The sequence below is a fragment of the Sapajus apella genome, unplaced genomic scaffold (genome assembly GCF_009761245.1).
Source record: "Sapajus apella isolate SASKATOON/1434 unplaced genomic scaffold, GSC_monkey_1.0 scaffold56, whole genome shotgun sequence".
Taxonomy (NCBI): Eukaryota; Metazoa; Chordata; class Mammalia; order Primates; family Cebidae; genus Sapajus; species Sapajus apella.
The window spans coordinates 12,722,669-12,750,474 of record NW_022436996.1 but is presented as its reverse complement, the minus strand read 5'-3'; the positions used below and the strand labels follow the sequence as shown (position 1 = coordinate 12,750,474).

At 36.2% G+C, this 27,806-nt stretch overlaps 1 long non-coding RNA gene across 1 annotated transcript; it reads left to right on the top strand.

The window, feature by feature from the left end:
- The first annotated feature begins 551 nt into the window (after positions 1-551).
- Positions 552-22,979, top strand: LOC116528065. The gene is made up of 3 exons (XR_004258839.1): positions 552-1,031; positions 20,305-20,307; positions 22,967-22,979. It is a non-coding gene; the product is annotated as an uncharacterized LOC116528065 (long non-coding RNA).
- Positions 22,980-27,806: the final 4,827 nt, after the last annotated feature.

The window sequence follows — 27,806 nt, the reverse complement described above, 5'->3', positions numbered from 1 at the left end:
TCGGTCATGTTGTGTTTCCTTGAAGGAGAAGAGGCGTTCTGGTCTTTGATGGTTTCATCTTTTTTTGTACTGTTTTTTCCCCATCTTCGTGGATTTATCTAGCTCTGATCTCAGGGAGCTGCTTGATGAGGTCACTTGTCTGTGTGTTGAGGCACTACTGGGTTTCCAGGGAGTCCTTCAGGTTGCTAGGTAGGCTTCCTGCATCTTTTTTGTTTACACTGGGAGGTTAGGCCTGCCTCTTCTGCTGACCTGGAGGTGCTGCTGGGTGGTCAAGAACACCTTCCAATTGCTATGTAGGCTTCCTGTGTTTTTTGTTAAAACATGGAATCTATTCCCTCCGTGGAGCTGGATCATGTGTGTTTTGTTAAAACATGGAGCCTTTCTTCCATGGAGCTGGATCACGCAGGGTTCAGCTCAGACTGAAGCACTGGCTGTGTAACCCTAGAATTAGTGCTTCAGCCCTTTGGGGTTTGTGGAGAGGGTAGGGACCTGCCCTGCCACACTCTCTGTCTCCGCACTTTCAGCTCCCTCTCTCTCTGGTCACAGGGGAGGTACCTGCCCTGCCACACAATCTGTCTTCCTGCTTTCAGCTCTCTCTCTCTCCCGGCAGGGGGAGGGGGTGATAGCTCAGTCTGCAGGCTCTCCTGGTCGGCTTATGGGCTTATGCATTTGTTTAGATCTGTGCCACAGTCTGGGACACCATCCTGGATTATTGTTTAACTCCATGCTTGTAATTCCCAGTGCTTGACTGGCAAAGATTCCCTGTTCTGTGGATTGCTGAGGCTTTGGGGGAAGTGCTGTATCTGGACTGGGGTGCCAGAGGGGGAGCCTCCGACTCACCAGTTAGATGCACTTTCTGGGTGAAGCAGCACCCCTGCCTGCCTCGGTCTGCCCTGTCTGGGCATTGTTCACCGTCCAACCAGACCCGTTGCAATGCACCTGGTACCTTGGTTGGAGCTCGGAGATCTCTCGATTTCTGTGTCTCTCTCACTGGGTGTTGGGTACAAGAGTTGTGTCTATTTAGCCATCTTGTTTCAAATAGTAGTTATTTTTATTGTAATAATAAATACAGTAGTCCTCAATGCAGGGCTCTGAAGAGGTTTTCTGGTAGTCACTGCAATTATAGAAAATAGTGACCAAAGTTAAAAAGTTTTTATATAATACAGGGCAGAGGGTACATGTGTCTTATTGCAGCCTTACTATTATGCAATACCATAGACTGGGTGGCCAATAAACAACATAAATCTGTTTCTTACACTCTGAAGGCCGGCAAGTCCGAAATAAAGTTGCTGGCAGACTGGCTGTCTTGTGAAAGCACACTTTTTCATAGATGGCACATTCTCACTGTGTCCTTACATGGCAGAAGGTGACTAGCTAGCTTTCTGGGGTCTCATTTATAAAGGCACTAATCCCATTTATGAAGACTCTGCCCTCATGACCACACCGGCTGAAGACCTCACCTCTTAATATCATCACCCTAGGGGTTCAGATTTCAATCCATGAATTTTGTAAGGACAAAAGCATTCAGACTGTGACACTGTGCAAATAATTTAGACAGATTATAGGATCTGTCTACAGATAGTAGGAGAGTATTACAGTTGTGGATGATCTGTTTGACAACAACATTACTAGTAATTCATGTTTCTGGTCATCGAGCCACATCCTTCACTGTGAACATCACTGGAGGCAGGGGCTGCTGATACAGAGCACTGGAGCAGGCTGCTTCTGAGACATGAAAGAAATGCTGAGCCTCGTGGGGATTGGCCCTTTGGTTTCTGGTCACTGAAAGCCTTCTATCCTTTTTAAGACATTTGAAACAACTAAAGTCACAGCAATCTAATGCTGTGTTGGCTTCTCGCTATCAAATCTTTGATAAACTTGGTAAAGTAAGTTTGTTCTTTTCCAATTCAGAGAACAGAGCCATCTATAGGCAAAGTGCCAAAATGGACAGTTTGCCGTCTTGGTCTTTTGCTCCTTATTCTTCCACCCATGTGGATTTCTAGACATGGTATAGACACATTTTCCAAATGGAGCAAGTGAGATAAGAAATTTATATATTTTTAAATGGAAGTGCCTAGAAATTAAATAGTGGTTATAACAAATTGTCTTTTGTATTCAGAGTATCTATTATTCCCCTGTATCCTCCAAAGAGCATCTATAGCAGCATGTCTGTCTGCCTCAGAAATGCAATCACATGGGTGATGGATTGGTAAAAATGTTGTATTTTATAATCAGTGAATTTACTTACATATTATTGACTGGAAATAAGGGCAATTGAAACAAAAATACTGGGAGCAATTGGAATTGGAAAGTAAACATTATTGTGAGCACTTGATGCTCTTGCTCAGGTCTTCAGGAAAAGTTGCCTAGGAATTTTGTGGCCAATAAATCTGTAAATCTATTTTTGTCCACTTGGGTAGCAGCTTCAAATATTCAGCTGATGCACTACTAGTTCTGCCAAATTGTTTAGGCAGCATCTCTCTTTAGTAAATGAAGTCAATGTTTAGATGGCATTTAGTCTGACCCGACTGGTTAAAACTGAATTGATGAAATTCAATTTAACATTGTCTTGCTGGTGTTTCTAAAATAGCAAGTAATAGATTTTTGCACTAGAAGCATATTGTTCGGGGCTCTGATGTGGCTAGTGAAGAGCAGACAAGCAACAATAAGATGAAATTTTTATTAAACATGTGATACCCAACGCTTCAAATTTTACCCGTTTTAAGTTTCAGGATGAGATAATCAATTTTTCTGAAGTTGTGTCATGATTGGGTGAGATAATTTATAGAGCACGGAAAGCGTAGTTCAAGAATTGGATGAGCAGATAATCAAAGAGCATAGATACTAGTAGAGGAAGAAAATAAGAGTTTAAGCGAATGTTTTCAAAAATCAAAGTTGAAAATAATGGAGACATAAATAGAATAAAGGTGCATTTGCAGTGGATCTATGAGAATTTATTTGCTTCCTATTGAAAAATATTATTTGCCATCAAAATTAATTTGGCTGTTTTTCCTAAGGTCAAAATAAATTAAACTTTTGGAAAAAAGGCTGAGGCTGATCTGTGACAAAGCAGATGAAATGGCTTGTGGAACTTAATCCCTGGTCTGCTCAAGCTACAGTGTCACAAAGCAGATAAATGAATAGTTTTTGCTCTCCTTCGGATACACGCTATGTTTCAGAACAAACCTGGGTTTTCAGAGAAGGTCTCCCCCAAATTAACAAACCTCATTTTATACTTATCTGTAACTAAAGATTTAAAGTGATATCATTCCGAAAAGGAGATCAGTTTATGGAGATTCTGAAGATAAGTGGAATGGGCAGATCTCTGTATTTTAAAAGCAATATCCAGGCCTTTGCTTAGAGGTAGGCCAATAAACCATTCTTTAGTCTTGGAGTTTATTAGAAAATGTACTTTAAAAATAACATTGCCATCAGCTTGCCAAATGGTAACTAATTGTAAATCCCTTTCGTTCATCAGAGGTGGTGGTGGAGGCAGAGGAAACAAATCCAGTGTGTTAGAACTGCTGAGTGTATACTCTGAGCTTGGCCTCAGGATATTATGGACTCTGTAATGAGAAAGAAAACAAAGCCGCTCTGGATTTTCTCCAGATAGCACCCTAGACCTCCAAAACAAAGGGTTTTTGTTGCATAGCATACATTAAATATATCATAACTTTATTTTTCTGGTACGGTAATAAAAATACCTTACAGCAGAGAGAGTGCTTTAAAATCACTTTATAAAGAGCAACCTCATTATATAAATATCAATTTTCAAGTATAGTATTTATTATCATTTGCATAATATGTTATGTTTAAGACTAGGTTGGCCAGTGCTTTGTGAGTTTAAAATGACAACTCTTTTATATTTAAACAAATTATAAAAGTGTCCTTATATAAAGATACAATATAGGCTGGAGACAGTCTGTGAGGAACCATATGCAGAAGAAAGAGTTCAGACAAACCATATCCTTCTGAAACTCATGTGCACAACGCTATAAATTAGAATCTCACCTTGATAACTTCTGTTTTAAATTACAACTTCTTTTTTTTTTTAAGTTTTTCTAGAGTAGTGTTATAAAGGGCTAGCTTATCATACTATCTCTTACTTCATCCTAGCATGTGGGTACGGGGAAAAAAAAAGAAGAGTTATAACTCCTATGACCGGCTGCCTACTTGATAATAAAATGAATGCGTAAAAAGAAGCCTAAGGAAGAACATTTTATTAGATCAATTAATATTGTAGATGAGTTTTATTCCTAGGTTAATCATTGGTATGAACTCTTAGCTTATAGTTAAGGTTTGGGGCAAGTCATAAAAATGACTTGGAAAGGACACCTCTGTTCTTTATTCTCTATCAAGGACTTTAACTCAGAATTATTCAATTTGGCACCTGGAGATTTCTCAAGTAACGCATGGGCCAAATAAATTGTAGGAAGGCTTACCTTGCAAGGGTGTTTTCACTCCTTTTTCTTAGAAATTTTTGAAGATGAAGAAACACAAGAACAACCAGATACTCTCTTCAGTTGTACTAATTGGAACTACTTTAAATTAAAAACGATATAGAATACAATTTAATATAAATGCAACCTAGATATTTGCTGCTTTCTCTAACCCTTCTCTTTCCTTCGCTAACCCATGAGATGGTCTGACTGAGGTAGGAGGGAGGGCTCAACTCCCAAGCAGATTGAAGACTGGCTGAAATAAGGAAGAGGGGAAGGCAGCTCTCCATAAGCCACGGCAACTCACCAGCGCTATGACAGTTTACCATTGCCATGTCAACACCCAAAAGTAACCACCCCTTTACATGGCAATGACCCTGAAGTTACCACCTTTTTTTCCCTGAAAATTTCTGAATAACCCACTCCTCAATTTGCATGTAATTTAAAGTGGATATACATATGACTGCAGAACTGTTTCTGAGCTGCTCCCGCCACACACTGCCTGTGGGGTAGCCCTGTTCTGCAGGAGCAGTCATTGGGGCTGTTACACTGTTGCCTCAAGCAAGCTATTTTCTTCTTCTATTACTAGCAGGCTCTTGAATTCTTTCCTGAGTGAAACCCCTCGGGTCTGACCTGCATCGTTACTATCTAGCTTGCATGCATGATCTCTGTCCCTGTAGAATCCTGTCTACTGCATTGTGGCACTGTTTCTTGATTGCAGTGGTACTAGTAACTCTGTGTTCCATGCTTCCTGATAAACTCAAACCCCTCTCTTCTGGAGACCGCAAAAAATGTGGTAGGAATGATCTCCTTCCACTCTTCTCTTTGCCTTGCCAACCTTTCCATAGACAGGTTTGCGTGACGTTACAAGTGATTTAAAATGTGAAAATGACAAAGATTATTGATCTAGCTAAGTGTTTTCAGACTGCAATAGGCATCTATTATTGAATCATTTTTGGACAATTTTGTGGATTGTAACAAGTTTAGAAACATTAAAATTAAGAGACTAAAACATATTACCATTCATTGTTCACAGAAAGAGTAACTACAGTTTTGCAAGGATTTTTGTTCTATCTGTACATATAAAATGTATTTCTTACTGTGGGTTTGTACTGGATTTAATAGTGTTCTCTCGACATTTACACCCACTAAGAACCTGTATAAGTGTATTATTTGGAAGTAAGGTTTCTGTCGATGTACTCAAGGTAAGATGATGTCATATTGGGTTAGGATGGGCCCTAAATCCAGTATGACTGGTGACCTTATAAGAAGAAGAAAATTTGGACAGAAACACTCGGGGATGAAGGCCATCTATGCAACAATAAAGGCAGAAACTACGTTGATGCAACTGCAAGCCAGGGCACACCAAGAAGTGATTCTCCCTCAGAACCCGCAGAAGCAAACATCTTCCCAGCATCTTGACATCTTGATTTTGGACTTTTAGTAAAAAAATAAATTTCTGTTTTTTTAAATTTTGTTTTATTTTACTTTAGGTTCTGGGGTACATATGCAGGTCATGCAGGGTTGCTGCAAAGGTGCATACTATATCCTGAATTTCTCCCCATGTTACCCCTCCCAACCCTTCCCGCCCCTTGCTGTCCCTCCCCTGTCCGCCCCCAACTGCTCCCAGTGTGTGTTGCTCCTCTCCCTCAGTCCGCATGTTGTGGTTTTTAAACCACCGAGCTTATAGTACTTTGCGATGGCAGCCAGTAACAAACTGATAAAGGATTGTTAACCAAATTTTGGTCTGTGGCCCTGCCAGCTTGGACTTCCTTTCAGTGTGCAAGAAAGGCATCTGATGTTTTAAACTATTCAGAAGACAGTGACATTCAGAGGCTGCTTCTTGTCTTTTCCTGCATATCCTGCCTTTAACTGAAGGGCTTTGTAGCAAGTAAATCCCTTCTTAAATTGTTCTGTGTGACAACTCACAGGCTTCCATAAGGAAGAGGTACCACTTTTCAATTACATCCTAATGAAGAGTATTTCTGTCTTTCATAGAAAAACAACTACTTCTTAATTATTTCCAGAGCCTTCCACTTTCTAGTAGTGTCTGAGACTTTAGTTTGGGGTTTACTCACTGATAATTGTCTCCCTGCAGTTTCCTGGGCTCCTGTTCAGTGAGAATTGGTAAATCATCCTTCAATTCTAGCTCAACTTGCTCAGTAGAAAAAGCCACAGACTCACTAATTGTTTTACAGATAATTCTAAGGACACATCAAAGATAAGTATTACTTTGTTTTTTAAAGATGATATACTCTAAATTATGTTTTCTTTGTTTGTTTTTCTCCTGCTAATCTATAGGCTTGGTGATGTGTCACACTAAACATCGTAGATGTTGATGTCTGCCCTCTCTGTTTCCAGCAGAATCACGCTATATTGGCTTAATTATTTTAAATTCTCATAATATAGCTGATAGAAGGCTGGGAGTATGAGGGAAAATACCAATTATTTGCCATAAGATGAAAATAGAATGGTATTAAGATTCTGGTTGAAACTGGTGTAATGAAACCTACTCAGGTCTGATAACAGTATGTAAACATATGCTCGTGAATTAGCAAATACCTGAGAGAAAATATATCTAACTAATTTTCTAATGAGTTAATACTGCTTTTGTGAAGGGGAAGAAAACAACACGAAGCAACCTTATTATTTAGAATCTAGGTTAGTATTTTAAGTATTAGACATCGTAAATATTTTGCTTTGAACTGAAACTTGAAAAACATAGCTATTGTTGAAGACTTTCTTAATAATATTATATTAATTTAGTATGGAAAAGGAATGGAAAGTTTAAATCCCAAGGAAACAAATGATTACTTGCTATTTTATAAAATGAATAGTCTTGTCTCCCATTCTATTCGTATTTACTTTAAAATTATTTCCTATCTACTATGCGCCAGGTCATCGCTGCTGAAGAAGTAACTGTGAAGAAGGCAGATGAGGTTTCTGATCTCTTGAAATATATGGTTAATAAATGTATCCCTTTATGTTATAACATTAAAATCTTCTGAATCTTAGTGTAAGAGCTTTGCATCTCAGAGATATTCTATGATCCATATATTAATGCTGATCTAGTTTGACACTGTGTGGAATTCAACCTTCTTGGGGAATGTTGGTAATAGGGGCATGATCAATATGATTGTGTGACCTGAATCAATATCAGGACTCAGAGACCATTCTGATTAGTTACATCCTTTTAATTGGTTTAATAATTGTGAAAGAAATACTTAAATGTTTAGTGATTATAAAGATGTGAACTAATTCAGAAAATATGGAATAAATGTGTGCAACTCATTTATTTTTACCCAGTTGCATTTTCTTCTCCAGGGATGTTTCATGAAATCATGAATAGTTCTAGCTTGATCTTTTATAATCATGGCATGGTATTCCAATTATAGAAATATAGGTTAATATATTTAAACATGTATTATTAAAAATTCTACAATATTTTATGCAATTCTATACTTCATGAATGATGCTGCAGAGATCATCCTTGTATGTATATCTTTGTGCACAAATGCTCAGAGTTTTGGTTGAGTATATTAAGTGGGACGCCTAGTGACAGTCAGTAGATTTGAAATTTTGATGGATGGTGGTACCCTCCAACATATTCTCACTCAATAGACTAAACAGCAATATGAATACTAATTTTCTTACAACCGAATAAGCACTTATTATTTCATGCTAGTAATTTTTGAGATTCAGATGAGTAGTGACTAATTTATTAATTTGTGTTTCTCTGTTTATTGATATGGCCCACAAGTGAGAAGGGAAATAAAACAAATTAATTGCAATAAATTTCATTCATGCTGATCCTTTAATGGGGAGGGGCAAGTACTGTAGTATGTAGAAAAAGCTTCTCACTAGTGAGAGAGAGAAACCCATGGGCATTGCTTCTTAACAGTGGAAAATCCTACCCCCTGCAATTAATTATAGTTTGAGTCTTGTATAGATGTATGCATGTTTCTCACTTATCTGTGTTGTGATATTATATTAGAAACTCCAGGGCAATAAAATCAAGTCTTGCTCATGAATTTAAGGGAATGCGATTAATTATGCTTGCTGTGGTCCTCAGGTAGACAACTTACATTAAATTTTGAATGTGTGTTTCTGTTCCAAATTTTCTAATTATTTTTTTAACTTAGAATCATTGTTATATTTTATTAAAAAGCTTTTAGTATCTATAAATAAATCTTACTATTTTAACCTTTATTAATACTTGAAACAATATTAATCCATTTGCTAAAATCTTCTGAAGTAAATTCAAGATCATTTTAATAAATGTAATATTTGATTTACTTTTATTTAGATGTGTTTTGCTTCAAATTTTCTAAAGTAGATTAGAGGATTTTTTTCAGTTTGCTTTTTGGCTTTTAATTTTCTTAGTACAAATCATGTTTATACTAAGTTTGCATACTGAGTTATGCAATTTTATACATTTATCTATACAAAGCAGTTTAATGACCTAGAATTTTTTAGCTCTTGATAGTTTTCACAGAATTTCTCTGTGTAATGAACTGGGCTGGGTTATGTCAGGAGTTTTAACACAGATCTGAATTCTTCATATTTTCTTATTTTTGGGGAGAGATGAAATGGAGAAGAATTAAATACGGGAAAGATTTCAGAAACCTCGAGGCCTTTGTGTGATGATACAGAAGTGTGTTGGAATAGCTGGCGTCACACCCTGCTGAGCCTTGTTGCTGACCTCACCGCCTCCTCTCCGGTGTCTGATAATGATTTTTCTCCCTTGTTTGAAGAAAGACACTGTCAGTGTCTTGTCAGAGCAGTTTACCTTTCAAGAGGAAGTTAATTTTCCTCATGTCCTTTCTCCATCACTCCTCATTATCTCCACAGCTATAATTAGAATCCAATTCCGGTATGTGTGGGAAACCAATTATGAAGTCAAACATGTAGTAAGAAGGCTTATCAAAGGATTTCAGGGCTTTGCTCATTTAAGGGGATGAGGTGCAGGAGAGACATGGAGAACACAGGAAAAATGTGCCCTGGGAATTTTTATAATGTAGGGAGGAAGGTAATTTTAGATTTGATTTAATGTATTGACACAAATTCACTTATCAGAATTTTTGAAGGAATTTAATATACGATTCTAGGATTTCCTCTGCCTGATGAATGAAAGCTAGAGTAGAATTTTTTGAATGATGGTAATTTGTCAAGACTTCCTTAATATAAGTTAGAGAAGGATGTATTGAACTTAAAAGTAATTCAGAAATCTCTAGATTAGAGACACTAATGAAAGATTTTTTAGTCAAAATGGGCTCTGAATTTAAGTAGAGATGATAAGATCCTAAGTATAGTTAAATAGCAGCTTAATACCACAAGAGAGGGCTGCATCTTTCTGCCCAGAATTAGAGTCTTTTGAAGCAGTGACCAAGAGTTTTTGTTTGTTTGTTTGTCCTTTTTGTTTGTTTTGACACAGGGCTTGCCTAGGCTGAACTAGGCAGGAGCTCAGTGATGTCATCATGGCTCACTACAGCCCTGACCTTCCAGTCTCAAGTGATTCTCCAGCCTAAGCCTCCCGAGTAGCTGGGACTAGAGAATTGTGCCACTATGCCTGTAAATTTTTTTCTTAATTTTTGGCAGGAACAGGGTCTCACTATGTTACCCAGGCTAATCTAGAACTCTTGGTCTCAAGGGCTTCGCCCCCATCAGCCTCCCAAAGTGCTGGGATTTGGGGCACGAGTCACTGTGCACGGCCAGCCAAGAGCTTTGGAGGAAAGACTCTACATTAACTTCTCAGCTGTAGCTTAAAATCTTCCTCCTGATTTTCTGTAAAAGAATCTGGCTTTATCAGAGTGATTACCAACTGAAAAAATGACAATCACCAATAATTTCAGTGATATTAGTTCTAAAAAATCATTATTTTCTTGGAATCCACTTCAGTCATTTTCTGGAGGGAAAACCTGCAGAGCAGAGCTGTCTAGTAGAATTATAATGCAAGCCATGTATAATTTTAATTCTAGTAGACACATTAAAATGTAAAAAAGAAACAGAGAAATTAATTTTTCTACCCCAGAAGTGGTTGTAAAACCTTGGTAGGGAAATCATAACACTGGCTTCTTGGGTTTCAGAGCAAAGACAAGTTCTCCGTGTACATCTGGGAAATAACTGTTGTTCCTGACAGGTACCTGACAATGGCACACTTAGGAAGCCATTAAACCTGATATATCCATTAAGAGCTGGATTATGTAACCAACCTAATCACAATGTTGGTTTGATTATTACAAGAGTTAGTGAAAGTTGTATATGTGGCACTGAACATATCCTGAAAATCACGTGTACGTTTCATGAGTAGATGACTTATAATCCCAAAATACCATCTTGCTACATTGTTATATATTCCTTTTCCATGGTTTTATGGGATGCTTTCTATTACTAGTTGATTAAGGAGGAAACAATTCTAAGTTTGGTTTGCACAATATGCTGCTACCATTTGAAAGTGGAATCTGCTACATTAGAATCTCAGACCATGTGACACCTAAGAACTGTTGAAAAAGGAATCCTCTTAATAGATCTTAGACCAGAGAAGCTTATCTACCTTGGTCCAGATAAGACATGGCCTGACCTAATGGTATATAAGAATTCATGGTCTATTTAATTGGAGAGTTAGCCTATTTATTTGGAGAATTGGTAAAAATGAGGTTTTGGTAATATATATGCATGCAAATCTCTGGGATAAATTCAGAAAATGTGTCCTCTATGATTAGTCATTTATGTAGAGGAAGCTTTTATTACCAGGTGAGCAAGATGACCTGCTCTATGGATCATCAAATTTATATCTGATCAAAGAACTTTATAGAACAGGAAAAAGGGCAATGAACGAATAGAGTGTTCTTAAAATTATCTCATCTCCCAGACACAGTGGGGCTCACAGAACAATGAGTGGTCCTACTCATTTTATTTTAAACTTTTTTTTTTTTTTTGAGATAGAATCTCGCTCTGTTGCCCAGCTTGGAGTGCAGTGGTGTGATCTTGGCTCACTGCAACCTCTGCCTCCCGGGTTCAAGCAATTCTCATGCCTCAGCCTCCCGAGTAGCTGAGACTACAGGCGTGAGCCAACATTCCTGGCTAATTTTTATATTTTTAGTAGAGATGGGGTTTCACCATGTTGGTCAGGCTGGTCTCAAACTCCTGACCTCGTGACCCGCCCGCCTCTGCCTCCCAAAGTGCTGGGATTACAGGTGTGCGCTACTGCACCTGGCTTGACACTGTTATAATGACAAAATGGGGAGAACCCCTGGAGCTTTTACAAGCAATAGCTGCTCTGTAGAAGGCAGTGTATTTTTTAAGCTACTCATTAATATCCAGTACTATTTCTTACAAAGCTAAGCCATCTAGGACTGAAAAGTCAAGAGGCAAAGTTGAGTGTTGTCCTCTCAGTATTATTTCTAAATGATTTTTACTTTCTCTTTCCACACTCCTTGGGATTGATGGTTAGAAATTGTATTATCCAAGGAATGAATGCTTCTAATAGATAACTCAATTTTCCCCCTTTGGATTGGGGTTGTAATTGCTTACCAGATATTTTAAGCTCCAAATGATGTGGGCAAAGAAAGGGGTCAGCTGTCTTGCTGGGTTATTTACTGTGACTTTAGTGGAGAAAGGTAAAGTAACACAGTAGGGGCAGGGAGGAGTAAGAAGGGAACTGACAGGATGTCTTGTCCAGAAGTAACATATAAGACAACTGTCACACCTGAAATCCCAGCACTTTGGGAGGCCGAGGCAGGTGGATCACGAGGTCAGGAGTTCGAGACCAGCCTGGCCAAGACGGTGAAACCCCATCTCTACTAAAAATAATAATTAAAAAAAAAAAGTTAGCGGGGCATGGTAGCACGTGCCTGTAGTCCCAGCTACTCAGGAGGCTGAGGCAGAAGAATCACCTGAACCCAGGAGGTGGAGGCTGCGGTGAGCCAAGTTGCACCACTGCACTCCAGCCTGGGTGACCGAGTGAGTCTCCATCTCAAAAAAAAAAAAAAAGAGACAACTGTAAATGTGCATTGATAGAACTAATAAGATCTCATAGTTCTCAGGAACAAATATTACCATCCCACCTGGAAGAGAATTTTCAATTTCTGTGGTGCTGGCTTAAGGCATACCAAAAATGGAATGGGAAGCAATTATAAATTTTAAATACCAGCTATAGTCTTGCCACTAGCTGCCCTACAAAAGTGATAGACTATCTGTTAGTATTCTATTCCTCTCTGTGACATGAATATACATATGATTTAGAGTTAATTTTCATTTTATTTATTTTTCCTTCTTGATATTATTGTATATGGAATTGTTTGTGGAGGTTAATTATGAATTTTGGTCTACAAATAGCTGATTATTGAGAGAATTACAAAAGATGCAAAAGGGAAAAAAAGACATCATTTTAATATTCTTAACTTGCAGCTGATAAACACTTGAATTGTCTTTTTGAGGAGAAAGTAGGAGTGTGTTTGGGCTACATTATACAGAGTTGCACTAAGTTAATTAGGAGATTATGACTTTTTTATTACTGAAGACGGACATGTGGATACTAGAACAACACTTAGAATATAATAGTTCTTCAAAAATATTTGTCGATTATAAATAAATGCTGAGCTACCAGTGAGATTGATTATGAGGTAATTTGAATTTAAAAAGTGTTTTGTTTTGTTTTGTTTTTTGAGGCAGAGTTTTGCTATTGTTGCCCAGGCTGGAGTACAATGGCGTGATCTCGGCTCACCCCAACCTCCGCCCCCTGGGTTCAAGGCATTCTCCTACCTCAGCCTCCTGAGTAACTGGGATTATAGGCATGTGCCACCACGCCCGGATAATTTTTTGTATTTTTAGTAAAGATGGGGTTTCTCCATGTTGGTCAGTCTGGTCTCCAACTCCCGACCTCAGATGATCTGCCTAACTTGGGGTTTTTTGGTTTTATGGCATCGAAATCTCCTTCCTCTTTGAGAATAATTGCCCATTTTGTATGAGTCTTGGTGACAGGTTGGCCATGCGCCTAATGAAACTTTCATTTTGACATTTCAAATTCAGGTTTTCATCAATAAAATTTAATCATGTGAAGGATTAATAAAATTGATAAATCTCTAGCAAGATTAACCTATTTGGGTTTTATTTCACAAATTATGAAGATCAGAAATGATAGAGGGGTTATTACTACTTGGCCACCTGACTTTAAGGATAAAGAATACTATGAAAAGTTTTAGGCCAATAAATTTGAAGATTGAATGAAGTTAAAAAATGTTCTTGAACTACACATCTTACTAAAACTGGTACAAGAGGAAATGGAAGCTCTGAGAAAGAAATTGAATTATACATTTTTATGTTTTCCATGAACAGAATTCCAGGTCCATATGGTTGCTCTGGTGAATTCTGGCAAATTTGAACAAAGAGTTTTTTGTAGTTTGACAAACTTTTTTGAAGTCCTGCAGAGATATCCTTGACAAAAGTTGTATTAGCTTTCCAGGTTTGTTTGCTGTATTGACTGTTGAGATAATAATTATTAAAAATTACTCTGCTTCCATTTAAAAAAACAACAAAGGACTTTATTCATGGTAGTTAGTAAGTTTTTATTTTTATTTTTTCCTCTGGAGATCAAAGGATAGTTAGACAAATTGCCTTATCTGTATGTTTTTAAATGAAATTCACTTATTGACGTGATAATATTTTGGGAATCAATGAGTATTTGATGACGTAGGCCACAAACAGCATCTTCTTTGGACAAGCTTAGGGAACACTTGTTTTTATTTTTATTTTTATAATTTCAACTCTTATTTTATTCAGTGGGTACCTTTGTGTGTCAGTTTGTTACATGGGTATATCATGTCATGCTGAGGTTTGGGGTGTGATTGATCTTGTTACCCAAGTAGTGATAATAGTCCCCAATAGTTAGTTTTTCAAACGTTTCCATTCTTCTTTTCTGCCCTCTTTAGTGGTCCTCAGCGTTGATTGTTGCCATCTTTCTGTGAATGAGTATCCAATATTTACTCCCATTTATAAGTGAACACGTGCAGTATTTGGTTTTCTGTTGCTGTGTTAATTCATCCAGGAGATACTCTTTTTTCTCAAAACTTGCCTGAAACTAAGAGAGCTGGCCTTGTCTTAGTTTTTTCCTCCTAGTGTAAGCACACATTGATTGCTTTCTTTTTAAAAAAAAAAAAAATCTTCTCAGGCCAGGTGCAGTGGCTTACGCCTGTAATCCTAGCACTCCCGGAGGCCAAGGCGGGCGGATCAGGAGGTCAGGAGATCAAGGCCATCCTGGCCAATGTGATGATATCCTGTCTCTACTAAAAATATGAAAAAAATAACTGGATCTGGAGGTGCACACTTGTAGTCCCAGCTACTTGGAGACTGAGGCAGGAGAATTGCTTGAACCCGGGATATGGTGGCTGTAGTGAGCAAAGGTCGTACCACTGCACACCAGCCTGGGCAACAGAGTGAGACTCTGTCTCAAAAATAAATAAATACAAAATCTTTTTTTCCTTTCTCCATCCCCTTGAACAATCTTTCCAAGCTGGCCATTCACTCCAACGACTTTAGAATGATCCCTCCCAAATTTCTCTGCTGTCTTAAATTTTCAGCTGATTTTTAAGCATATTCCCCATCTGCTTTTAAGACACTTCCATAAATGTGTCTTTTTAAAACTTCAATGGAAAAGACTAATTATTTATTTATTAATTCAGTAAAAATTTACCAAGTGTTTACTATGTTAGACTTCTTATAAGGAGATAAGAAAATAAAGGTATCATTGAAAGACACATATTAAAGTAAAATGAGGTAAGTATTGCAACTGGAAAATACAGCAGTATATCACAAAATAGATTTCTCAGCTTATTTTCTTATCTTTTTAATGTAATTGACATCATCATTCAAACCTATTAAAACTGAATTTGTATGAGTGTCTCTTTGCTTTTTATTCTACTTTATATCCAACTGTTACTGAATCCTTTCAATTCCTCTTTTTCAATGACTTATATTTCTCTGTTTTTCTATAAACATTTTAAAATTTTGCTATAACATAAAAAAATTTAAATGTTCTATGTTGTTAATACGTACTTAATATAAGGATTTCAGCAGTCACTGGTATGAAAAGTGGAATTTATCTCTAACACTCAAATCTGTGAATCACTGTTATTTTATTTTTCTAGTTAATGTTTAAGTCTATTTATTTATATATACATGAAAATCTGCTTACCTAATGATTTTATTTGCTCTTTTTAATCAAAAAAATATGTATCGTAGATATGTGGAAACATATAAATAGATCTTATTCTGTTTGAAAGTTAGAGTTACAATTTAGTTTTTATTATATTAAAATATGTTTAGCACATCTCTGATATTTATATTTCTATTGTTGCAACGTTACAAATAATATCTTTTTTACATTTTTGTATATTTGATTTTGATTCTATAGGATAGTTTTCTAGAAATAGAACAGAAGATCAAAAGAATTATATATTGAAAATGTTGATGTACCTTGCCCATTATAATTCAAAAAGCTGTGCAAGTTTACCCTCTGACAAAACATGTATATACAACATTTCATATTTCCCACTGTCCTGTCTATCACTACATACTATAATCTTTGAACTCTTTTTTATCTTGAGAAAAAAAGATGGATTATTATTGCTTTAATTTGCAGTTTGGTTGATTATTAGTAGGCTGAGTTTCTTTTCATGTGTTTTACAACCAAATACAAGTCCTTCTGTGAACCCAATAATGTAAACTTGATTAAACAATAATTGGGTACTACATGTGCAAGTTTAGAAATTATAAAGCTAAGAATCTTGTCATTCTCATAACAAATTTAGAGAATTAGTATAGATTCTTAGCTTTATAATTTTGTTAAGTAATCCCTCCAATCTTGTCAGAGGGGTTATGTAACAGAATTACCTTAGTTTTCCGTATATGCTCTGCCAGTCTCTCTTCATTCTCCTAGTGTCTTATCTGCAGCCCAAGCTACCTCGTATCTATTAAAACAGCAGCTAAGCATTAGGGATAATACTGTACCTATATATCATATTTTCTCTTTGTATAATGAGAAAATGCCTTTCCCCTTAGTGTTATTAAGAGATTAGTGATTTTATGAAAATATGCTGTCTGCTTGTGTTTTCTGTCTAAAGTTCACTAACACCTTTGGACCATCACCCGACTGTCACCAATCAAAGCACATCCCAAATCCTTCCTAGATTCTCTTTCTCTGCTTTACTCTCTCTTCTTTCCCTTCTTCTTCTTGGTTTTATCTGCTTTTTTTTTTCTTTTCTTTTCCGTGAAACTCCCTTAGATTGGTCCAGTCTATAAACATTTCTCCCTCTATTTTTTTATAGGACGTTTGATTTCACCTGCTTCCTTGGGTCATTTTTCATCTTATTATATAGAATGGTAATTTTTCCTATATTATTAGGGGTCTTTAGAATGTTTAATGCTTAACTCCTAAATATTTTATATTTTCTCAAAAGTAGATTGTCTATTACTTGTTCATAAAACACTGTCACATCCTCAACAACCATAAGTTACACTTTAATGAGAATAAAATTATAATCCTCAAACCTTTCCTTTAGAATCTATTGCTATCTGCTCACTTGAATAATTTGTTCCATCTATATCCCACTTAGCTTAGTATTTGTAGGTTTTGCTGCGGTAGTAATTTTCTTCCATTCTTTTCTATTGGGATTGAATTAGACCTTCATGTTTCAGAAAGATGAATAGAACCATGATCAATTAATTTACTTCATCTCCTCTGCAGGATAAAAGCCGTTTGCATATAAACCAGTGGTTCCCAATACTATTATTCAGAGAAGACAATAGTATTAGGAACCACTGGCTCTCTGAATTCTTCTGATGGAGATACTGAGAAAAATATTCATAGAAACTGAAAATAAGAGGGTTGAAAGACTGTCTTGTCACTGGGTTGTCTATGGGTTGTATCCACTTATGTCTAACAAAATACTGCCAATACATCTCTCTTTCATATGTCTTAAAGCACATTTTCTCTAGTGGTTTGTGTATTTTCAAAGCATATACTTACTCTTGAGTACCTCTCACTATGAAACAAACAATCAAAAGCTCAGTATGGACTACACAGTCCTCTCTTTCCTTCCCTCTTCATTAAAGGGTTTTGAAAACATGTTGAGAGCTCGCTGTGCATTCTCCACTCCCCATCCACAGTAATGCTGACTTGGCTTCTGTCTCTTCCACTACTTTGAAAATGCTATCACTGAAATCATTAATGCTTTCACATAGATGAATCCATTAATTATTTTTCTGCATTATTTATTGTTTCTGCTACATTTGCTGTTGCATATTCTCTCATTCACATACCCAGCTTTCCTCTTACCTCCTCTGAAACTGTTTTGTTCTGGTTTTATTTCAAATCTTTTATTGCTTTATCTTGCACTCCTGGATGCGCCTCCCTAACATTTTGATATTTTCAAAGATTTGTTCACAAACCTTTAAAATTTTTGACTCTATTTATAAATTTGCCTAAGACCCATAACTTTAATGTATATTTACCTGCTAAATATTTGCAAATTGTGAATTCTAGTTTCCGGTAATAGTAGGCTACATGATTCAGATCAGCTAGTGTATTCCACTGCAAGCCTATACACATGCCAAAAATGACAAAAATTGCCTTTCTTAAATAATCAAAGTCCTGATGGCATCATAGTCAGAGTTTTTATGATCATAATTCTCAGATAAGATTTGAGGCAAAAACAAAACAGGAATTCAAATACATAAGCAGAGCACGAAAATTATTATTCTGTTAAGAACATTAAGCATTTATGTAATGGCTTTATCCAGAACAGGATGTATAAACCAAGGCAAAGGGTCCATATAAGATTGGGTTCTAAGAGAGACATCCCCCACTATAACCTGGGCACTCATGGGGATGAACCAGGAGTAAATCAGCACTATGTGGACTGGCAGCTGAAGTTTGCCTTGTCTGGGTAGATCATGGAGTCTCAAGTCAGAATTTGAGACCCCAGCACACTCGCAGATGTATTTCACAGAAATACATACAAACTACTCTGAAGATGTTTTCTTTATTCTACACATTATATTATTCCTATATATAATTTTTCAAATACACTGAGCTGCAGTGTCAAAGATCACTATCAAACAAGCACACAATCAATCAAATCTATAGGTGAGAACCTATAGAAACAAGACAGCAAAATAGACCCACTATGTTTTCAGATATCAGAGCCATCAGTTATAGATCATAAAACAATTATGCTTGATGTGTTTAAAAAATAAAATACACATTCAAAATTATATGCTGGAAAATGAAAACTGTAAAAATGACAAGCCATATTTGGAAAAGAAATAAAACACCTATAAATTAAAGATGCAATAATAACCAAAATTAAATATTTGCGGGACAGGTTTAATGACAGATTGAATGGATGATTTGATCATTAAAACCTTGACCAGAAGGAAGTATCCAGAATGTAGTACCAAATGCTCGCATGCCAATATGTCCAATTGCTTTTCTAAGTGTACACACTTAGATGTCCCCTAGGTATTTCAAATCAATACACCCAAAATTGAGCTCATTCCTTTTAAACTCTCTGGATCTGATCCTTTACTCTCCAGATGTAATACTTCCAATTTATTTCCTCTCTTGGTGTTTTAGACTAATCTGGCCTGTATCCTCATTATTTCCACTTCACTCAGCCCCAACATCCAATCATTCATCAGATCCGGTGTAGTCTCAAGCACCAGGATCTCCTGTACCTGTCATCTGTTGCCTAGCCCCAAGAGTAGCTCTATAATCATACGCCTCTTGATCTTTTACCTACAGGACTGCAATGTACTTATCTGCTAACACTCTTCTAAAATGCAGATCCAATCATTTCAATTCCTTGTTTCTTTCTAGCAATGTTGGTGAAAACATTTAACCTTTAAGTGGCTTATCTAACCCGGCCTGCCTCTTTTACTTCATTCACTGTCACTCTACCCATGAATATTTGCTTTCATCATACTAAATTATTCATATTCCCCACATGCATCTTATTCTTTTTTGATTCTTAAATAGTTTTTGTTTATTTTCCTTGAAACAGCTTTCTTCATTCATGTTCTGATTTTCTCGATTAATTGCTTGCCTAATTTAGATGCCCTACTATTGCATTACCATGGTTCTCTGTAATTATTTATCACACTCCATAGTAATCATTGGGTTGTGTGCTCTTTGCTAGATTGTGAGCTCCATTAAAGAAGATTCTCTCACGTTGTATCACTAGCTTCATGCTCAGCACCTGGCATGTAATAGACAGTCAATAAATAGTGAATGAATATATATGTTCATTTATAATAATATGCAAGTAATATTATTTAAATATTTATTTTGCTAATAGGTGTTTGGATCATAGTTCTAGCTAGTCTAACATTTTTATTTTATACTCTTCAGGGGGATACAGATTGTACAAAGAACTACTGGAGATACATAGTTTATTGCAAAATGTAGAGGATTGTTATGGTTTGAATGTACATGTCTCTCCACATATGTCTTTTTAAATTTTTTTCAAGAATAAAGTGGAAGCAGGCTGGTGTGGATCTTAGTCTCAGTGGTCCTGGAGTGAGAGAAGAGGTGGAAGGGGTCCAAAGTCTGGCTGCTGTTTTCAAGGGAACAGCCTGGGATGAAGAGGAATGGGTGCAGAGTGAGCAATGGTGTGGCTTCATTATCCCACATAAGGAGGCTGGTTAGCAGTGGACAGTTGTAGCTTGTCCTAGATAAAAACTTAAAGCTGCTTGGGCTTAAGTTGGCATCTACCTGTGTCAAACGCTGGGACTAGGGCCCCTAAAAGCACTCAACTAGTTCTTTTCCTTCTTCACTCCCGGGATGGTTAGCGTAGTCAAAGCAGCCCAGCTGGTTTGCCAGGCAAGGGACTCTCGTTGGAGACACCAGAGGAAGCTTTGGAACCGCTACATTACAGGTCCCTATCCTCAGTGTGGGGACAAGAGGAGTGGAGGTCTCATGTCTCCCTAATGGTTCTGGCTCATACATGGCTAATTATTATGAGGTAGTGTGGTGTGGCACTATCTAGCTGTTACTTTCTTGCCTATTCTGCTGAGTAAACAGGAGCCCTGTCGTAACTGGGCTTGAACTCTGTTCCCTAGGGAAGGGCACTGTGTCCCCAAGTCACCAGAGAGGAGGGGCAAGGGCAGGGTTGGCATCTCCTGTTCTAGCAATCCAAGCCAGCTCCCCACAACCATGGCCATCCCACATACTGATGTGAGCATGGAGCCTGGGGCACCTATTGGCAAAGTTGAAGCCTTTTCCCCAGAGTCCTGGCAGGAGGCACCCACCAGCTAGTACAAAGGCTAAGGCCAGAAAGAAAGCACAAACAGAGACAACCCAGTACTCAATGTGACAGTACTGAGAGGTGGGGCCTGTTGGGTAGTGATGGTCATGAGTGCTCTGCCCTCATGAATGAGATTAGTGCTATTATAAAAACAGGTTGAAGGGAGTCAGTGCCCTACTCCACTTTGCCCTTCTGCCTTCCACCATGTGAGGATGGAGCAACAAAGTGTCATCTTGGAAGAGCGAGGGTGAGCTTTCGTCAGATGCCAAACCTGCTAGTGCCTTGATAGTGGACTTCCCAGTCTCTAGATCAGGAGAAAGACATTTCCATTCTTTAAAAATTACCCAGCAGAAGGTATTTTATGATAGCAGCAGGAACAGACTGAGACAAGGAGGAAAATTCTCAAGGGAAGATTTAGCATTAAAGTATGAGAATGACCTTTAATATCATTACTCCTGCAATATGCATATTTGGACCCAGAAATACTAGATATGTTCTAAGTTTCAGAAGAGAGGCTGTCACTTATCAGCTTTTCATATTTACAGGGTTTTAGGGAAAAGGAAGCAAATGCCTAACTATACAAAATGAGCATTGTCTAGTTGTTATGGGCTGATCGTGTCTCCCCAAAATTCATATGTTGAAATCCTGACCTCTGGTACTTCAAAATATGACTGTATTTAGAGATAAAGTCTTTAAAGAGGTAATTGAGTTCAAATAAGTTCATTAGGGTGAGCCCTAGTTTGATGTGAATGGTGTCATAAGAAAAACAGACAAAGAAAAGGCTTTGAGAAGATACACAAAGACAAGGTGGCCATCTATAAGCCAAGGAGAGAGGCCTCAGGAGAAATCAAACCTGCTGATACTTTGATCTTGTACTTCTGGACTCCAGAGATGTGAGAAAATAAATTTCTTTTTTTTTTTTTTTTTTTTGAGACGGAGTCTTGCTCCGTCACCAGGCTGGAGTGCAGTGGCGCAATCTCGGCTCACTGCAGCCTCCGCCTCCTGGGTTCAAGTGATTCTTTTGCCTCGGCCTCCCGAGTAGCTAGGACCACAGGTGCATGCCACCATGCCCGGCTAATTTTTGTATTTTTAGTAGTGACGGGGTTTCACCATGTTGGCCAGGCTGGTCTAGATCTCTTGACCTCGTGATGCACCCACCTTGGCCTCCCAAAGTGCTGGGATTACAGGCGTGAACCACTGCGCCCGACCTAAATTTCTGTTTTTAAAACCCATATGGGGTAAACCATACAGGGTACTTTGTTATGGCATCCTTAGAAAACAAATACACTGGCCCAGGAAATAACCTTATTATTCAAAGGAAAGTTAAAGTTGTCATTAAAGACCTTGAAGCTCTCTGTTGAGCCAGTTTGTCTGTGCTTACTCTTTGCTAGATTACCTACAAATGAGAGCCCTGGGGGCCACTGAGCAGAAAAGGGTTAGTCTCTGCCCTTACCCAAGTTACATGAAACACATTTTAATATAAAGGAGAAATTTTATGTGTATATATATATAAAATATATATTTATATTAGTTCAACATATGTTTTAATATATATTGGATTACTTTATTATTAAAATATATTATTTTAATATGGTATATTACATAAATAATAGAATATATTCTATGAATATATAACATAAATAATGTATGTTATTTTTATATATTTTTAGAAATATATTATTTTTATGTTACACATATTAATCTAATGTTTTTATTTTTTCTGATTATTCTATAAGAAAATGTCTTTATGTTAATATTTTTCTCATTTAAAAACTTTGATTTTTAATTTATAAGGATACATAATAATTGTACATATTATGGGGTACATGTAATATTTTTATATAAATATGCAACATACGATCAAATCACGGTAACTGGGATATATATTACCTTAAATATTTATCATTTGTTTGTGTTAGGAATGTTCCAATTTCACTCTTCTAATTATTTTAAAATACACACTACATTATTGTTAGTCACCCTATTGTACTCAATATTATTATTTAAACTGTATTTTGTACCTATTAACCAGCCTGTTTTTGTTCCCCTTTCCCCATTACCCTTCCCAGCCTTGGGGAACCATTATTTTCCTCTTTACTTTCATGAGATTAATTTTTCTAGTTATCACTTATGAATGAGAATATGTGATATTTATCTTTCTGTGCCTGGCTTACTTGGCGTAACATAATGTCCTCTAGTTTCTATCTATATTGTTGCAAATGACAGGGTTTTATTCTTGTTTGTGGCTGGATAACATTTCATTGGATATATGTACCACGTTTTCTGTATGCATTCATCCACTGATGAAAAATGAGGTTGATTCCATATCATGGCTATTGTGAATAGTGCTGTAATGAATAAGGGAGTGCAAATATTGCTTTGATATACTGATTTCTTTTTTTTTTTTTTTTTTTGGATACATACCTAGCAGTGGGATTGCTGAATCATATGGTAGTTCTACTTTTAGCTTTTTGGGGGAATTTCTATATTGTTTTCCACAGTGGCTGCAATAATTTACATTCCCATAAACTGTGTGTGAGCATTTCCTTTCTCCAGGTACTCATCTGTATCAGTTATTTTTAAAAAATCTTTTTGATAAGAGCCATTTTAACTGGCTGAGATGATATCTCTTGGTGGATTTGATTTGTGTTTTTCTGATGACTAGAAATGTTGAGCATTTTTTCATATACCTGTTGGCCATTTGTCTGTCTTCTTTTGGAAGATATATATCCAGATCTTTTGCCCATTTTTAACTGCTTATTTGTTGTTGTTGTTTTTGATACTGAGTTGTTTGAGTTCTTTATATAGTTTGACTATTACTCCAATGTCAGTTTGAGTAGTTTGCAAATACTTTCCCCCATTCTGTAGGTTGTCTCTTTACTTTATTGATTGTTCACTTTGCTGTGCAAAAGCTTTTGAGCTTGATCTCATTGCATTTGTTCATTTTTGCTTTTCTGGACTTTCATTTTGAGGTCTCACTTGATAAGCTTTTGCTAAGTCTAATGCCTTGTTTCCTGAATGTTTTCTCCTAGTAGTTTTATAGTTTCAGATCTTATATTTAAGTCTTTAATGCACATTGATTTTATTTTCCTACATGGTAAGAGTTAAGGGTCTAGTTTCATCCTTCTGCATATATTTAGTTTTCCCAGCCTCATTTATTCCAGAGGCTGTACTTTTCTCAATGTATGTTATTGATATTTTTATAAAAAATGAGTTGGCTATAAATATACAAATTTATTTCTGGGTTCTCTTTTCCGTTCCATTGTCCTATATGTCTGTTTTTATTCTGGTGCCATGCTGGTTTGGTTACTATAGTATTGTAGTATAATGTGAAGTCAGGTAATGTGATGCCTCTACCTTTGTTCTTTTTGCTCTAGTACTTTGGGTATTCTGGGTCTTTTGTGGTTTCACATAAATATTTGTGATTATTTTCTCAATTTATGTGAAGAATGTTATTGATATTTTGATAGGGATTGCATTAATGCAGTCTCAAAGATTGATTTGGGTAGTATGGGCATTTTAACAGTATTAGCTCTTCTAATTCATGAACATGGAATATCTTTCTATTTTTGTGTCCTTTTCAATTTTGTTTAATTTTTTTATACTTTTAATTATAAAGATCTTTCTTCTTTTTGGCTATTTATTCCCAGGTATTTTATTTTATTTGTAGCTATTGTAAATGAGTTTCCTTTTTGGTTTTTTTTTTGGATTGTTCACTGTTAGTATAAAGAAACACTACTGATTTTTATATGTTGATTTTGTATCGGCAACTTTATAGAATTTGTTTATCAGTTCTGTAGGATTTTAGGTGCAATATTTAGGCTTTTATATCTACAAAATTATGTCATCTGCAAGTAAGATTAATTTGATTTCTCCCTTTCCTATATGGATGCCCTTTATTTCTTTCTCTCGTCTCGTTGCTTTAGCTAGGACTTCCAGTACTATGTTGAATAAGTGTGGTGAAAGTGGGCACCTTTGTTTTGTTCCAGATCTTAGAGGAAAAGCTTGCAGTTTTTTTCCCATACCAGCTATGGGTTTCTTTTTAATCTTAATTAGTGATAAGAGTTTAAACTATTTTGAATCATTATTCACCAGCATTTTTCCTTTTTTGAAATAGCATTTAAGTTATGCTTGTTTGGTTGAAAAAGCAGTAACCGACCTTTAAAAAAGAAAGGAATTAATTGTAATGTTATATGTAATAAAGACTAGAGCTAGAAATTTTTAGAAACAATAAAATTTGCCAATTTCTCTGCCTAATCCTGATTCCTCTACACATTTTTTATGCTTGTTTTTTCTTCGTATATTTTGTTCACTAATGATTTTGGTTTTGTGGCTTTTCTTTCATTTTATTTTAAAAGTTTAAATACACAAAAATAAAGCTAATTGTATGACCAACTTTCATTTACCATCACCTAGCTTCAACAATTATTGACTTTGCCGATACTGTTTCACATTCCCCTTATTTTGTGTGTGTGTGTATGTACACAAATGTTCCTGTATTATTTAAAAGCTAATCACGGTTATCGTATGTGGCTCAGAACTTTTTTCTTGATATAACTTTCATGTCATTGTAAACATCTGGGTATTAACAGTAGTTCATTAATGTCATCTAATACCTAGTTAACTTAAATCACAAAGTGTATCAGAGATGCTTTTGAGTTTGCTGATTTTTGCCTCGTAAAGTTGTTTTTCTTCTCCATTCTCATTAATTTCTGTAAATTGATAGAGCTATAGGCTTGATATTTAGGCAAGAATTCATTATGGGTGATCTTTTACTATTACATCATTAAGATAATGATAAATAGTTTTAGCACTCATTTACTTATTTTCAAATGGTAATGTATTGTTTTCAAATGGTAACTTGATCTTCTGTCTTTATTTGCAGAAATTCTATGAATAAGAATTTTACTACATTAACCATTTGGCACTCCGCATTAAAACATAAAGGAAAATAAACAATGAGTCAGTGCTCTAGCAAATTCAATGGTGTCCAGTGATCTTTATTTTTTTGATGCAATTATGTTATGAGCTTTTATATACTTGTATTTCTATTTGTCATAGTCATTATTATTTCTTTCTTCTGCTTAAATTGTCCAAGTGGGGGGAGGGCTCTGTCAAGTTATTTTTCTTCTTTTGTCATAATCTGATTAGACTTTTAATGCTTTTTTCCTTTCTACATAGCAGGATAACATAGCCTCACCTTTTGTTTCTAAATACTTTCTATTGGTGTAGTGGGCTATTAACATTTTCAAAAGAAATATCACTGATGTATTTTTTTCTCATACTTGCTGAAATTTAAGGTTTCAAGTTTTACTTAAATTCTTTGATTTTATACTTAGATACTTTTTATCTTTTGTGGAATACCATGGTTCTTAACAACTTTAAACAAAAGTATTTTATCTACAACCCACCTATTGTGATAGGCCTACTAACTGTAAGACTATTCAATGGAGTTTAATATTTTTTAAAGTTATTTGTATTATTGGGCTACTTTAGGCATATATAGAAAAATATTTTACTTTCATTTAAGCAATATTTTTCTCTCTGTGATTTAAAATCATTATTATGTTAGATACACTGTCCCCTTACCCCACAGTTTGGATTGTTTATGTGATTTAATTTTTAACAAGTAAAATATTTACCGAGTTTCAATGTTAAAATAGTAAGTTATAATTCCATAAAACTTGCTTTTATCCTTGTCCTTCCATCTGCTTTTCCCATCAGTTGTAGGTAACTTGATTATGTTTATATATTTCCATACCGATACTTAAAAATATGGAAAATTAATTAGCAATTTGGAAACAAACACTTTACATCATGCTATACACCTAAATAAATGCTGTAATTAGTGAATAGGAACATGTAAAAATAAAATTAGTTAATTTCAACAAATGGCATTTAATGCTGATTGAATTCTGAAAGAAGAAAAAAAATTAACCATAGAAGCTTTAAAACCAACAGAACAAATGTGAAAACAAAGAAATTCTGTCAAAATAAATTACCTAGTTAAATGTTAAACATTGTTATATAATATTTGGTAATAAATGTAACAAAATAAATTATAAAATATAATAGGTACCATTTGATAAGTACTCTTTTCCTGAAAATTTTATAATCATCTTATTTAATACTCAGCATTCATAATGTTCATTTTAGTATGTTATTTTATAAGGGAAGAAAGTTAGTTTAAAAGGACAAATTAACTGCTAATGTATCCTCCAAAAATGCACATGCTGAAGCCTCAACCTCCAATGTGACAGGATTTGGAGATAGGACCTTTATGGAGGTAATTAAATTTAAATGGGATCTAAGGATGGAATCACCAGGCTTCTGGTTTCATGTGGTGGCCTGTCTCTTCCTTGTGGTCCAGCTATATCAGCAAATCTAGTTCTAGCAGGTGTCCTGGCCCCATATGGTGTCTGGGTCTCTGCAGAGGCCTAACCTCTTCAGAAGGAGCTGGTTCTGTGAGAGCAGGTGTCTCAAGTCTCATGGGTTTCTCATAAGCTAGGAGTTTATTGAGATGGCCTGGCTTAGCAGGGTCATCTGCTTCAATGGGGTATTTACATCCCATACCAGGGTGGCCTAGCTATCTTGGATGCTCATCTGAGGCTTTATTAGTGGTCACAGTGTAAAGGCATTTTGGAGGCCTTTGTTTCTCCATAAGAAATATTATGTTCCAGATTTGCAGGTTTATGTGCATAGAGTTGTTTGTAGTAATTTCTGATGGTAGTTTGTATTTCTGTGGGATTGGCAGTGATATCCTTTACCATTTTTTATTGCATCTATTCGATTCTTCTCTCTTTTCTTTTTTATTAGTCTGGCTAGCAATCTGTCTATTTCATTGATCTTTAAAAAAAAAAAAACAGCACCTGGATTTGTTGATTTTTTTGAATGGATTTTTGTGTCTCTATCGCCTTCAGTTCTGCTCTGATCTGTGACCACAGGTGAGTGTACTACCTGTCGGCACCGGTTTCCTCCTTGGGAAATCAGAAGGTTGAGGATGGCTGCCTTTTGCAGCTTATATAAAGCCCTGATTTGATACCTAGCTGTGGGAGGTCTTGGCCTG